Source organism: Carcharodon carcharias, chromosome 1 (assembly GCF_017639515.1).
Source record: "Carcharodon carcharias isolate sCarCar2 chromosome 1, sCarCar2.pri, whole genome shotgun sequence".
Taxonomy (NCBI): Eukaryota; Metazoa; Chordata; class Chondrichthyes; order Lamniformes; family Lamnidae; genus Carcharodon; species Carcharodon carcharias.
In genome coordinates this window covers 69779672-69795195 of record NC_054467.1, presented here as the reverse complement: position 1 = coordinate 69795195, position 15524 = coordinate 69779672, and the positions used below count along the sequence as shown (strand labels likewise).

General features: G+C 39.5%; 1 protein-coding gene across 3 annotated transcripts in view; it reads left to right on the top strand.

Moving 5' to 3' along the window:
* The window catches only part of fbxw7 (F-box and WD repeat domain containing 7), a 189930-nt gene that overhangs the window by 38659 nt on the left and 135747 nt on the right, over positions 1-15524 (top strand). The window lies entirely within an intron of this gene.

Genomic DNA, 15524 nt, shown 5'->3' with positions numbered 1-15524 from the left:
TATGAACAGTGTTATATTTGGAATTAGCAAACAGTCATGTAAGAAAACTTATACTTTCCAGCAAATGCAGTAATGCTTTGTGTGAGGGAGGTTTTAAAGAACACCCTGCATTTTTGTGTTTTTGTATTCTTTGTTATCAATCAGCGGATCTAATATATTTATAGTGCTGTAAGGAACATTAATACATTTGGGACTGTTTCCTAATGTGTCCACTTTATATGGTGAAAAATTATATTGAATATATTGAAAAATTATATTGAATATGAATATTAAGTATACTATTTTCATGGTGATTTTCTTTGTAGGCTTTATGGTTTATTGAATACATTTGGAAAGCAAAGGCGTTTTATAGATGCGTCACTTGAGTGAAAAAAATGGTGCTTTGCAGAATGCTGCCCAAAATGAAAAACAAAATAAAACTTAGCATAATATTAATAGTTTGAAACCTTTTTCAGGTTGCTGTACTACAGTTACTAATATTGGAAGAAGTATATTAAATAGAATTAGCATTTGTATCTAGCAACTTTGTTGCTGTCCTTTTTACTAAAAGTATTTGCTGACAACTTGACCGGAACTTACAGCAGTTTTGTAATGGAAGTGAGAGAAGAATGTGGAGTATACGGTCAAGTCTGACATGATGGCATTTCAAAAAACAACTTCTAGTTATGTCTTTCATATTTCTAAAATCTGATTGCTTCAACAGTGATAATTACTTGTACTGGAATTGTGTTGCAAGTATTTATGAACATTCGATCTAACCTATTTTAAACTTCTACTCTTGTAATAGGTGAGAAGCATGCTCTTGCATTTAATGAAATTAATATAGAATTGGCAATGAACAATTCAGTGCATTTGGGTTCATAGAGTTTTTCATATATATAGTTCTTGGTAAACTTGAGCTGTTGCTACAATTTTAAAATGCACCACCAAAGCGTATCGACTACACAGCCATCTGCACTCACTTTGCTGATATTCTCTTCTATTAATAACCTGCATTAGGAGATCCACGATACATTATAGCAGCTGACAGAAATAGTTGCGATTTTTGCATATCTTTGCAGAACAGTGGGATGATGCTAACATTGCAGTGAGTTTCATTGTTAGTTTATTTAAAATTACAATATCTGTTTATCTATCTATATCCAAAGTGTAAGACAAGTGTCTACAAAAATATGCTTTTAAAGTTGAGCTTTTAGACTTGGTACATTAAGTTCACATTCTGAATTGGCAGATTCAGAAGCCTGTAAGAAATGTCAACATGGCTCAATGATTAGTTTAGAAATACCTACTCAGCAAAAAAATGCACATTTTCAGTTTGTTCAGAAAATGATTGAGTTGATAATTATTGACCATTTGTACCATAACCATTCTAGCAATGATTTTCCACTTAGTTGACTATTTAATAATTTGCCTCTCATCACTTCCACTAGTCTATAAGCAGCATCCTTTAAGCCTAAACGTCCAGCCTTGTTGTTTTTGATGTTGCTAAAAATGTGCAACGTTGTTCATTGATAGGAGTTAGCTCTGTGGAGCCACTTAATATTCATTTGTGCCCCATTCTACCTAGACTGGTGTTCTGAACTGTCCAAGGAACAGAAATTTACTCAACATGCCATACCATACATAGTTATGCCTTGCGTATGTTAAAATATAAATAGTCTTAATGCTTTCAAAAAGGGTTTCAGATCAAAGCTGACATCTGCAAAACAGTGTTCATGTGGTACTTAGGCCCCCACATTTGAATTCTGATTTATGGTTGAGGAAAAAAATTGTAAATTTCTAGAATATCTTAGTTGATTTAAATGTTACAGGCTTACACTTCCTCCTCCTATAGTGTTTAGCCTCCCTTGTACTGGTAATCTACTTTTATATAGGGCTACTTGGGTGTTTGACTCCCAGAACCAGTTTTAAAAAACCAGCTTTTCCAATAGCTGGCAGTTAATCAATCTAGGCAACTTTAATTTGGGCTGCCACTAACTGAGACTTGGCACAACCAAACCCAATATAAAATTGACTAAACTCTCCTCTGGAATTGTTGCAGAAATTTTTTTGGGGTGGACGGATGAGAGAGAAACTCTATCAAGTTTGATCTCAAATGTTTAGTTCATCCAACAAAACTGGAGATTGACATTTAACATGAGCGGCTTCATCACTTGGGCATGGGTACTTAAACTAATCCAAAGGTGTCCAGGCATTGTCTTTGTAGGTTGCATAGGTGTGTGCTATAGACTTTTGAAGGCTATATATGTAAAAATTAAATCCATGTTCATGTTAACATGCACAAATTTCAAACTGAGGAAACTAACATATCTTGGGTGTTATGATTTATGATTCATTGACCATTGAGGTAACACTAAACAGCTCTAAGTTGCATGCCCACAATATTCAAACAGGATAAACCTCCAAAAAAAAACCAAATGTAATTTTTAAAAACTTATTTGTTCATGGGATGTGGGCGTTGCTGGCTAGGCCAGCATTTATTTCCGTCCCTAATTGCCCTTGAGAAGATGGTGGTGAGCAGTCTTCTTGCACTGCTGCAGTCCATGTGGTGTAGATACACCTACAGGGCTGTTAGAAGGGGAGTTGATCCAACGACAGTGAAGGAACGGCGATATAGTTCCAAGTCAGAATGGTGTGTGGCTTGGAGGGAAACTTGCAGGTGGTGCTGTTCCCATGCTTCATCTTTCCTGTTCTGCTCAGTGGTAGAGGCCCCGGGTTTGTAACGTGTTGTTGAAGGAGCCTTGGTGATTTGCAACAGTATACGTTGTAGATGTTACGCACTGATGCTGTGCGCCATTGGTGAGGACAGGAATGTTGAGGTTGGTGGATGGGGTGACAAGCAAGCAGGCTGCTTTGTCCTGGATGGTGTCAAGCTTCTTAAGTGTTGTTGGAGCTGCATCCATCCAGGCAAATGGAGAGTATTCCATCACAATCTTAACTTGTGCCTTATATATGGTGGACCAGTTTGGGCAGTCAGGAGGTGAAGTACTATTTGCAAAATTCACAGCTTCTGACTTGCTCTTGTAGCCACAGTATTTATATGGCTGGCCCAGTTCAGTTTCTAGTCACTGGTAACCTCCAGCATGTTAATGTGAGATTCAGCAATGTTAATGCCATTGAATGTCAAGGGGAGATGATTAGACTCTGTCTTTTTGGAGATGGGCATTGACTGGCACTTGGGTGATGCGAATATTACTTGCCACTTATCAGCTCTAGCCTGAATGTTGTGCAGGTCTTGCCACGTATGGACAGGGGCTACTTCAGGCATATGAGGAGTTGCGAATGGTAATGAACATTATGCAATCATGAGTGAACATCTCCACTTCTGACCTTATGATGGATGGAAGGTCATTGCTGAGGAGAGGTTGAGTCTGCACTCATTGGAGTTTAGAAGAATGAGAGGCGACCTTATTGAAACATATAATATTCTTAGGGGCTTTGACAGGGTAGATGCTGAGGTTGTTTCCCCTTGTGGAAGAGTCTAGGACCAGAGGGCATAATCTCATAGTAGGGGTTGTTCATTTAAAACAGAGATGAGGAAGAATTTCTTCTCTGGGGGTAGTTAAACTGTGGAATTCTTTACTGCAGAGGGCTGTAGAAGCTGGGTCGTTAAATATATTCAAGGCGGAAATAGACAGATTTTTAATCAGTAAGGGAATCAAGGGTTATGAGGAAAAGGCAGGAAAGTGGAGTTGAGGATTATCAAATCAGCCATGATCTCATTGAATGGCGGAGCAGACTCGATGGGCCCAATGACCTACTTCTGCTCCTACGTCTTATGGAAACAGCTGTAGATGGTTGGGACTAGGACACTACCCTGAGGAGCTCCTGCAGTGATGTCCTGGGACTGAGCTGATTGACGTCTAACAACCACAACCATCCTTTGTGCTATGTATGACTCCGACCAGTGGAGAGTTTGCCCTCTGATTCCCATTGAGTTCAAAGTTTCCGGGGTTCCTTTATGCCACATTCAGTCAAATGCTGCCGTGATGTCAAGGGCAGTTACTCTCACCTCATCTCTGGAGTTCAGCTATTTTGTCCATATTTGAACCAAGGCTGTAATGAGGTCAGGAGCTGGGTGGCTCTGGTGGAACCCAACTGAGCATCAGTAAGTAGGTTAATGCTGAGCTAGTGCTGCTTGATAGCACAGTCAATGACCCCTTTCATCACTTTGTTGAAGATCGAGAGTAGATTGATGGGGTGGTAATTGGCTGGGTTGGATTTGTCCTGCTTTTTGTGGACAGAACATACCTGGCAACTTTCAACATTGCTAGGTAGGTGCCATTGCAGTAGCTGTATTGGAACTTAGGGAGCTTGGCTAGGATGTGGCTAGTTCTGGAGCACCAGTTTTCAGCATTTAGCCAGAATGTTGCCAGGGCCTATTAGCCTTTGCAGATCCAGTGCCTTCAACCGTTTCTTGATATCACATGGAGTGAATCAGATTGGCTGAAGACTGGCATCTGTGATGCTGAGGACCTTGGGAGAAGGCCAAGGTGGATCATCCACTTAGCACTTCTTGTTGAAGATTGTTGCAAATGCTTCAATCTTGGCTTTTGCACTGATGTGCTGGGCTTCCCCCATTATTGAGGATGGAGATATTTGTGGAGCTCACTTAGTTGTTTAATTGTCCGCCACTATTCATGACTGGATGTAGCAGGACCGCAAAGCTTAGATCCGATCTGTTGGTTGTGGTATCTCTCAACTCTATCTATCGTAATCTGCTTCTGACATTTGGCATGCAAGCAGTCCTGTATTGTAGCTTCACCAGATTGACACCACGTTCTTAGATATGCCTGATACTGCAACTGGAATGCCCTCCTACACTTTGTATTGAACCAGGGTTGATCCCCCAACTTGATGGTAATGGTAGAGTGAGGAATATGCCGGCCCATGAGGTTACAGATTGATGTTGAATACAATTCTGCTGCTGCTGATGGCCCACAGTGTCCAGTCTTGAGTTGCTAGATCTGTTCAAAACCTGTCCCATTTAACACAGTGGAGGGTATCCTCAATTTGATGATTGTCGTATGAAGATTGTCATATGAATACTGCCATGGACAGATGCATCTGCAACAGGTAGATTAGTGAGGACAAGGTCAAGTAGATTTTTCCCTCTTGTAGATTCCCTCACCACTTGCCACAGACCCAGTCTAACAGCATGTCCTTTAGTACTCAGCCAGCTTGATCAGTAGTAGCTACTGAGCCTCTGTTGGTGATGGACATTGGAGTCCCTCATTCAAAATATATTGTGCCCTTGCCACCCTCAGTGCTTCTTCCAATTGGTGTTCAACATGGAAGAATACAGATTCATTAGCTGAGGGGGGAGCTTGTGCTTCAAAGGATATATTGTAAGGCTTCAGATTACATGGACTTTTGGCTGCAGATTGTGCACTCCTGATTTAGACCAACTTTTCACTGCAGTTCTAAGGAAATGGTGGATTGTTTGAAGCGCTGCCTTTTAGATACCACGTCAATCCCAGGCCCCATCTGTATGTGCAGGTGCATGTGAAAAGGGTCGTAGATTAACTTGCAGAAATGGGGATTCTCCTATTTTCCTGTTGAATATTCCTCCTCTAACCAAAGTGAAAAAGAAATGAGCTAATCATTCCATCCACTTGCTGTTTTTGGGATCTTGCTCTATGCAAACTAGCTGTTTTGTAATGGTTAAGCATTTAGAATACTCTGAGGCTATGATAAATTACAATATAATGCAAGTTTATTCTTCTGTGTACCATTACTGATTTTGAATTGTAAAATTGGTAAGGGATCACAGAATCTCAAATTTTCAAACCTAAACCAAAAGATCAGTACTCTCATGATTACTAAAAATAACAGAATGAGAACCCCTTCTTGAAATTTATACCATAAGTAGCTGAGCTTTACAGACTGAGATGATACCATATTTGAATATCAGAGGCTGCTGTCGTGGTAGTTTTAGAGTTACTGCAATTGGCATAAGCATCCTGGGTTGCTTTTGGGTGGGGTGTAATGGGCCAGATTGGCATTCTTGTTCTCCGTTTAGCCATTCCTGCTGGAAATGTGTGTGTATAGACATGCCTGTGGAACCATATCCTAGCCAAGATATGTCATCTGCAGTACAAAAGAAATGTTTTAAGCAAAAAGACAGTATCCGTGGCCTTCCAATTGTATAGTGGGTTCATTTGGTGTACTGATTTATAGAGTTCAAGAAAATTCTGGGTTCAATCTCTGGTTTAAGCTGAATTAGTTGATCTCCAATCGAAATAGGTGGTCTTAGTAATATATGTGGCACAAATATGTGGTTGGGAGCTCTTGGAATCAAATAAATGATGATTCTAGAATTAGATTGTGTTACTGGGTTAAGCAGGGGCGAAATAAAATGTCAGGGTTTATAATCTTATTGCTTTTCAATAATTTCCTGCTAGCAAGTGGATGTGTGGAATATAATTGAGTATTGGGTGCATCTTTCTGATGATTTACTTCAAGGTCCTGTACTTTGCTGACTTGTCTAAACTTGCACACCAATTACTTTTAGAATGACATCTAATATTCAGGAACAACATTACAAGAGATTTTTATTTGGACCTCCCCAATCAGGTTTCTGCCTCACCACAGTACTGAGACAGTTCTTACTAAAGTCACAAATGACATCCTATATGACTGTGATATAGGTAAATTCCCCCCGCCTCCTCATCCTTCTGAACTTGTCTGCAACCTTGGACAAGCTTGGTTACATCATCCTTCTCCAACAGTCGTCCAGCTGGATGGGATTGCTCTCGACTGGTTCCATTCTTATCTATCTAATCGTACCCAGAGTTTCACTTGCAATAGCTTTTCTTTCTGCTCCTGTATAATTGCCTATGGCTCCCTCCTGTTTTCTCATCTACATGCTGCCCCTTTGCGACATCATCCAAAAACACACTGTTAGCTTTCACGTATGCAGTTGACACCCAGCGCTGTCTCAAAACCATCTCTCTTGACTTTTCCACTGCTGCTAAGTTAATAGACTGCTTATTCGACATCCAGTACTGAATGAGCATAAGCTTCCTCCAATCTGCCCATGTCTTAATTCGCACCAAATCCCTTTCACCTATCACTCCTGCGCTTGTTGATTTACATTGGCTCCGATCAAGCAACATCTTGATTTTAAAATTTTTCTCTTCATTTTCAAATCCCTCCATGGCCTCAACCTTCCCTATGTGTAATCTCCTCCAACTCCACAACCCTCAGATATCTGTACTCATTAGTTCTAACCTCTTTAGCATTTCCAATTTTAATTACTCCACCATTGATTTTTTTTGAAAAAATATACTTTATTCATAAAATATCTGGAAGAACATTACAAAACATTTCTAAATCACCATCACAAAAAGTGCAATCAGATTCAACTTTTACACATGGATCACGAGGTGTTTCAATACAATGAATATTACAATCATTTCAATGTGGTCATTACAGACAATCAGACAGTGCAATGGAATTGGAGTTATCAATCATACATCACCATTAATGGCCATGCATTCAGTTGCCTTGGCCTCAAGCTCTGGAATATGCTCCCTTCACTACTTCACCTTTCTACCTTGCTTTCCTCCTTTAAGATGTTCTTTACCTACCTCTTTGACCAAGCTTCTGGTCATCTGACCTAACATAGCCGTATATGGCCCAGTGTCATAATTGTTTTATAATGTTCCTGTGAAGAACAATGGGTCATCCTGTTACATTAAAGGCACTGCATAAATATGCATTCTGTTGTTGTCGGTCAATCAATAGTCAGAGTTTCCAAGCCAAATTGCTGCAACACCCAGCCGCCTTTGCTTGATATGGAGTGCACATTTCCTTTGCAGGAATACACTTATCCAGACTCAGAACTTGGCACACAGTTGGGAGAATCAAGGTTTAGGGACCCCAGTTTGCCTGGAGATAGTGATGGAATTTAACTAGATAAAGCCATTTAGCTTACTACCACAGAGGCACTGACTTGATTCCTGTTGTCTGCCTGGGGACTACTTGTCTATTGGGACAGTGGCTTAAGGGTTATCTGGAGAATCCCTAATGATGGCCAGCATAACCCCAAAGTGCTGTAGACTTGTCCAACTAAGGTATCAGATTATTGTTTTAGCAGCAGAGGATGAACTGATTCCAGTTTACATTGGCAGGGTGACTAGAGAGGGAGCTTGATGGTGCATATAGGTTGCCCTATATATGGATGGAATGGGCTTGATGGATTTGTTGATCTTATCCTATTATTTTTGTATGTTAATATGGTGATCACTAGTTAGTTACCTCAGGATGAGTCACTCCTTCAGGAGATGTGGTATTGGGCACACAACATTTAAGTGCAATATGATAAAATTGACTTGGAGAATAACAAACATCATTTTAAGCCTTTGAACTGACTTTAAATCATTAATAAAACTGAAAACCCCATGCCACAGTGATATGTAACTGAGAATATGAAGCATGCTGAATAGGTGTTTTACAAATGCAAAGTTTATAAGATTGTTTTGAGACTGTCTCTTTAATTTCAGGTAGGATGGCGAAGATGAAGGGAGTCGTGTGCCCTGCTCCAAATTCTGCCTGACAAGAAGTCTGGGTGGTTATGGTTGCTGTGGGGCCAGGGGTCTCAGGCTGACTTACTGGGAAGAAGGTGCAAGATGTTCACACCTGTAAACAATGTCGAGAGCAGCTGTGCTGATGGTGGATAGACTTTTAGTCTTCAAGCTTTGGGCAGAAAAGAGCAAGAGAGAGAGGGATGTCTCGCAGATAGAGATAAGATACTGCAGGCAGTATGGTCAGCAGAGAGGACAGCGGGTCCTTTTCTGTGGACGACCAGGCAGAATGTGGGAGGGAACACTGTCTGGTTAAAGAAATGCATCCCATGGCAATCTAAGGAATGGAAGATTTATTCTGGCATGGCCTGGGGGAAAGAATTGCCGAAATAGGCCTTACTGCTGGCATTCTTTTCAGGACTTCTCTGAAAATTGAGGAAAGCATCTTTTGACAGTTACTCAATGTTACAACTTAGCGAAATGTGGAGAGGATAACCCCCTTTAAAGCTGACAGTTATGTTGGACTGGTTCTTGTGAAAACTGTTATTCAGCTGAGAGCTGTAAAGCATCTGAAGAAGTGTCATACAGACTCGAAATATTAACTTTGCTCCCCTCTCCATAGATACTGCCAGACCTGCTGAGTTTTTCCAGCATTTTCTCTTTTTATTTCAGATTTCCAGCATCCGCAGTATTTTGCTTTTATCTTAGCTGTAAAGTATCACTGTGGTGTGGGGGTTTCTATTGTGCTAAAAATTGAAGGGGAGGATTACTTTGGTGAAGTTTAGCGTGTTAGTTGTTCACTAAATAGTGTTTAGATGAGTTTGTTTTTAGTTCATTTGTTGCAGTAAAAGTCTTGAAACTTAATATCTTGCCATGTGATCCTTTCAGTCTATCATTGGGAATTCAAATATCTCTTTTAAAAGTTATTGGCCTCTATGGGGTTCGTAACAGCTATTTTTTAAAATATAATGTTCAGCTTTCATGTGTTTAAGGAGTTATTTTGCACTTATCAAAAGCATAAGTAACTTTCCCGGCACAGTGACATACCATATGAAATCAAATAAAATAACTAGAAACTTGAACATAAAACCTAGGCTAACGCTCAGTGCAGTACTAAGTCCTACATTGTCAGAAGTGGTGTCTTTCAGGTGAGACGCTAAATCGAGTATCCGTCTGCCCTTTGAGGTGGTCATAAAAGATTCTGACTTTATTTTGAAGAGGAGCAAGGGAGCACTGAACTGTGTCCTGGCCAATATGTATCCTTCAAATAACACCTAAAAACTGGATTATCTCACCATTATCTCATTGCTAGTTTGATATTTGCCAAATGATAGGATCATGAAGGGTTTGATTATTGGTTTCCAGATTTCCTCAATGAGGTTTTGGAGCAGCTGGCAGAACCAAGTTTGTTTTCATCACAAAATACAAAACCTCGCAGAGAAATTTGCTTGCGTTCTGTAGAGGGTGCTTCATGAAACCAGTTTACTGTGTGGCCCTGAACTGTTTACAGGCTGTATTATATCATGTGCTAAAGACCAGTGCAAATTGTAAGAAATTTGAGCTGATGCTGTATAATGTGTACCACAGACAGTATGCCCAGGTGTTTATGTAATAATAGTTTCACAAATAATTTAAGTTTGTACGCTCGAAAACTCTATGTTCCAAAGCTGAGAGGATCCACCTACAAGAAAAACCCAAAGTTCAAAGCATAATGATTTTGCTAGGAACCCGGTTGTGTACTGTGTATACATTTCAAGTTACTGATAAATGACTACAAATTGCTCATTTCACTGTAGCAAAATGAACTGATTTACTTAAATGATTTTAAACACTATGTGCTGCACAGTGTCAGAATTGAGTTTATTAAAGTGGTTTAAAAGATATTACAGCGCAGCAGTAAAACTTATTTACAAAATAGTGTACAATATGTACTGTACAGGCTTGAGCATTGACTGCATGGTTTCTGGAATTACACTATGGTGGGTAAGGCAAAACCTGGATCATAAAATCAACTGTCTGTCTATTGACAGTTTTTTTTCTAGTCATTTATTCTTTGCAGAGTCTGTGGAGTACTGAAGCACATTTAGTACTTTGGCATCATTTAATGTTGGAGAAAATCTAAACTATACACTATTACCAGTGCATTGCTTGAGTGCTTGTCTGGTTCACCCATACTGTTGGCCCATTTTTAATCACAGATATTGAATTTATGCTTAGCACAAACATTCATATTTTCATAAAAGTCAATGTCTGGAATTAGATGCTCATGTCTAGTTGGCGCTCTTATCTAGCTGTTACATTCTCGACTACAACAGGAGGCTTTTCCATAGTTGCTGCTGCTGCTACAGTTTCACGAGCGCTGTAACAGTTTCTGATCTCATTACATGCATGATGCTTAACCAGTATTGCCTGAAAGATATTGATGTCTGTCACCTCTTCTTTCTCTCCTTGCAAATGATTGCATTTCATATCTATAGACAGCTTTGGCTATGAGCAGAGCTTGGCTTATATTTTTTAGGACAAACAGGCAAATTTTATTGCTCCAAGATACCAAAGGTGTTTTTTCAGGTGAGCAGGGTAATGTTCCTCCTGTCTTAAATCCATTTCAAGTTTCCTTTCCATATTGGCTTTTTTGGATTTTTGCATTTTATTGTATGCATTTTGAAACATTATTTTGTCAACCTGTATTAGAGAACATTTGTTATTCATGCTGTTACACACCTGGAAAGTAAGGTGTAATTTTTTTTTCTCACCTGAGCCTTTTTGAAATCAAGTATTTTATATGATGAGAATTTTTTCAAAAAAAGAAATGTTTGGATAGTAAGCAGTTACCGACGCAGAGCTTGGGATGTTGCTAAGTTTATTTTCTCTGGCATGGTGAAGTTGACTTTACCGCTGATGGCCTGAAAGGCTGTTCCATTGTGAAGCCAGGCAGTGCTGAATCTGAAACCATCCTCAGCAAATTCTAAACTAGTGAGTGAACTGTCTTGACGTTTCCACCATATCTCATTCTGGTAAACTGCCAAGTACTTTGTTAAAGTGTTAATGTTAAAAATACTCAGACGGTCAGGCAACATCTGCAGAGAGAGAAACAAAGTTCAACATTTCAGATCAATGATCTATCATCGGAACTTGAGTGCCAGCATCCACAGTATTTTGCTTTTGTATTTCTTTCAGATGTGGAAATTATTCCTAATTAATTTGTTGCATTCACAATCAACCTTGCAACAGTGGAATGATGTCTCCAGCCATATTGGCACACTATTTGGTAGCACACCATATTGGCCAACCATGGGAATTTTTTTTGGCTGGATGCCACATAATGAACATCCTCAACAACAACTGACTGTTGAAATTTCCACATGCTTTCGCTTTGCCTCTTTGAGTTTATCTGTGGTGGAGAAAACCACAAGCGGAATGGGTATGACCTGTCTTTTAGGCATTGCAACTCATTAGTCATTGACCAGGTTTAAACCTGCTTTCAGAAGAAAAAAATAATGCGGCTCAGTGTATAGGGTTCCATTAAAATGTCAGGTTTTCTTCATATGATGCACAAGTAAGTTAAGGAATAGAAAGACATCCAAAAGTGTCTAAATTTCCACATGACTTAATGGCAGATGATATCATTGTTTTCCTGCCCTGCTCCCAATGAGATAAATCCCCTCCACCCCACCTTTCCTTCCCCATGACCTCTTTCACTTCTTCTCATCACCACATTTCCTTGTACTTCACCTGTTACCCTACAGGCTCTTTTTCCTCTCTTCCCTCTCCTCCTTTTCACCTTGCCTCCTCCCCTGCATTGATCCAGCTATTGCTGCTGCCTGTATCTCTCTTTGACCTAAATATTGCATCTGGTTCCAACTCCCCACATGCTACACCTTAGGATTTTTCTGAATCACCAGTTTGTGTGGCATGATTTCAGAAACAACGTGAATTAAATGTGGAGGAGGGAAGCATTTATGTAACTGTATTTGTTTAATTTATAAATTCTTTATAGCAAATTATACCATTGCAATGGGAAACTTTGATATTGTTTAATCTACCAATGAGCTTTCTGCTTCAGTCTGTGTGTGGTCTATTGATGTCCTTTCATACAGGTTGCTGGAATGAAACCGACAATTCCTGTGGCTTAGATGAATGCTTCAAATGCAAGGAATAGCTAACGGTCTAATAATGGTCACAAGATGTACATAGCCCAGGCATCAGTTGACCAATCACAAGCAAGTGCATAGATAGAACATTGCTTCATTTGTTGTTAAGGGGGGCAAGGGAGCGTAAGTTTGACATTGTGAGAATGACCGAGGGGGTACTTAGTTAATTGCAGGATAGAGGAGTGTTGAAGTAGAAATTTGATTTGATTTTCATTTAAATTTTATAAGCTCTAATGTACCATTCTTGCATTAGTACTGTTGCTAGGCACAGACGAAGTTATTAACTTATTTGTGGAGGTGTGAACTGGACGTTCTGTACTTTTTGAGTTTGAAATGCAACCAAAGACTCAAAGTGGTTTACAGTTTCTCTAAGAATAGTGCAAATTATGTTAATCTTTTATACGTTTCATTTTGTGTTAGAAATATCGTATTAATTTTCAGTTTGTTTCCCTTCAACATTTTTTGTGGAGTTAGGGAGGGCTGGGGGTTGCAAGAGAGTTACTGTGAGCTACACACAACTACATTGACTATTACTTATGCCATATATAGGGGCAGTAATATGTTTACCTCTTCCATTGAGCTTTGCCAGTGTTTTTAACAGAGCTTTTTGTTTTCCTTGTGTAAAATTTGAGTTTTTACCACATCCTTTGCCACTGCTTTTCCAATAAAAATGTATTTTTCAAATTAATGTTTGTTTTTATTTTGATTTGTTTCCTGGGTGTAATAGGATTTGTGCATTTCACTTCCTATCTCTTTTTCCCCCTCAAACTCTCCGATTCTTTTCTGAAAATAGCTGACAAGATCATAAGTATAAGGGAAGGTTTTCTAGGGCTGTATTAAGTACAGTACCTCTATTGAAGGGTGTAATATAATCTGCTGAAAAGGTCGTCACTCTTTTAGCCGTAGTTTTCATGAGCTGCAGCTATTAATGCAATCACTCCTGTGAGCCTATTAAGTCTGCATAAACCTGTAATTTATTTTGTTAAAATCACTACTAAGTATTAAACACAATCATTGAAAATGAGAGATGTGTATTTATAAATGCTTATTCTATTTTACTCTTTTCCAAAATAAAATTCCTTTATCACCACTTAGTCTGTGCTGAGAATTCAGTACAGTTTGGAATGCTGCTTCCGTTTCTTTTATCTCGTCCTTACCATGAAGAGTGCAATTATGACATACATTTAAATTCATCAATCTTCTCAAAATGCTTCCATGATAAAAATTAAAATTCTATCTTTTGAATGTGCCTGTATTGGGCACGCTATTGTGCCATCTAAGAACAGAAATCAACAGAAATATATGCACAGAACTAACGTAGTTTGATGGCCTTAACTACTGTATTATATTTTCTGCTAATGGGAAAGTGCTTTACTTTTAGCTGTTACAGGGGGCCCCTCTGGAATTATAAAACTTCCTATAGCACCTGCAGTTATATTGTTAGTGATGCGAAGATCTTTGGCACTTATGATGCTGGTGGCATAAGCAATGGAAATTTGAGCATGATATCCACCCTTTAAGGTATAGTACGGTAAAACCATGAGAAGCCAAGGTAATGCATAAGTTCCCACATCTCTCCCAGTGCCATTTAATTACAAAGGCAACTTGGTTGGCTCCTATTTAGGTTTTGTTTTTGGTCTTGTCTTCATAGCCATAGGCTTCAGCTCATTGTGGATGAGGGATTGTGGATCCTGGATTTACGGGATAAATACAAAGTCCTACATAGTTCTTTGCTTCAATTCTTTGTTAGCATTGTTACACTAACCTCAACTATTGTGGTGATCAACAGCATGAGAATTGGTCTTGTTGTCATTACGCTTTAAAGGGGGGAAAAGTGAGTAAGATTCCCCACTGCTGCATGATACCCTGTGACACAATTGAGCACAACATTTTCCAGTGCCTAGATAAAAACAAAAAGCTGCGGGTGCTGGAAATCCAAAACAAAAACAGAAATACCTGGAAAAACAGGTTCTGTTGAAGGGTCATGAGGACTCGAAACGTCAACTTTGCTCTTCTCTGCCGATGCTGCCAGACCTGCTGTTTTTTTCCAGGTATTTCTGTTTTTATTTTCCAATGCCTCTCTACTGTCGTCCAGCTGGGAGCACTGCTCTCACCTGGTTCCATTGTTATCTTTCTGATCATAGCCAGAATCAAATGCTTTTCTGCCTGCTTCCACACCGTTATCTCTGGTGTTTACCCCCCGCAACCAAGGATCGATCCTTGGCCCCTTCCTATTTCTCATCTACATGCTACCCTTCAGCGACATCATCCAAAAGCACAGCGTTAGTTTTCACATGTATACTGACTACCTCGACTCCATTGTTGCTAAATTAATAGACTGCTCATCCGACAGTACTGGATGAACATAAATTTCTTTCAATTAAATATTGGGAAAACTAAAGCTGTTCTTTTCGATATCTTCTCCAAACTCCATTTCTTAGCTACAAGCTCTATCCTCCTCGCTAGCATCAGTCAGAGATAAAGGTGGTCTGTTCACAACCTTAGTGTCACACTTGACCCCAAGATGTGCTTCTGACCCCCTATTCATGTCTTCATCAATAACACTTATTTCCACCTCTCTAACAACACCTGACTTCGATCCTGTTTCAGCTCATCTTCTGCTGGAAACCCTCATTCATGCCTTTGTTACCTCTGGACTCAACTATTCCATTGTACTCCTGGCTGGTCGCCCACATTTTACCCTCCATAAACTTATCCAAAACTCTGCTGCCTGTGTCTTAAATCACACAAGTCCTGTTCACTTGTCACATCCCAGCCCACTGATCTACATTGAATACCTGTCAAGCAAAATCTTGAATTTAAAATTCTCCACCTTGTTTTCAAA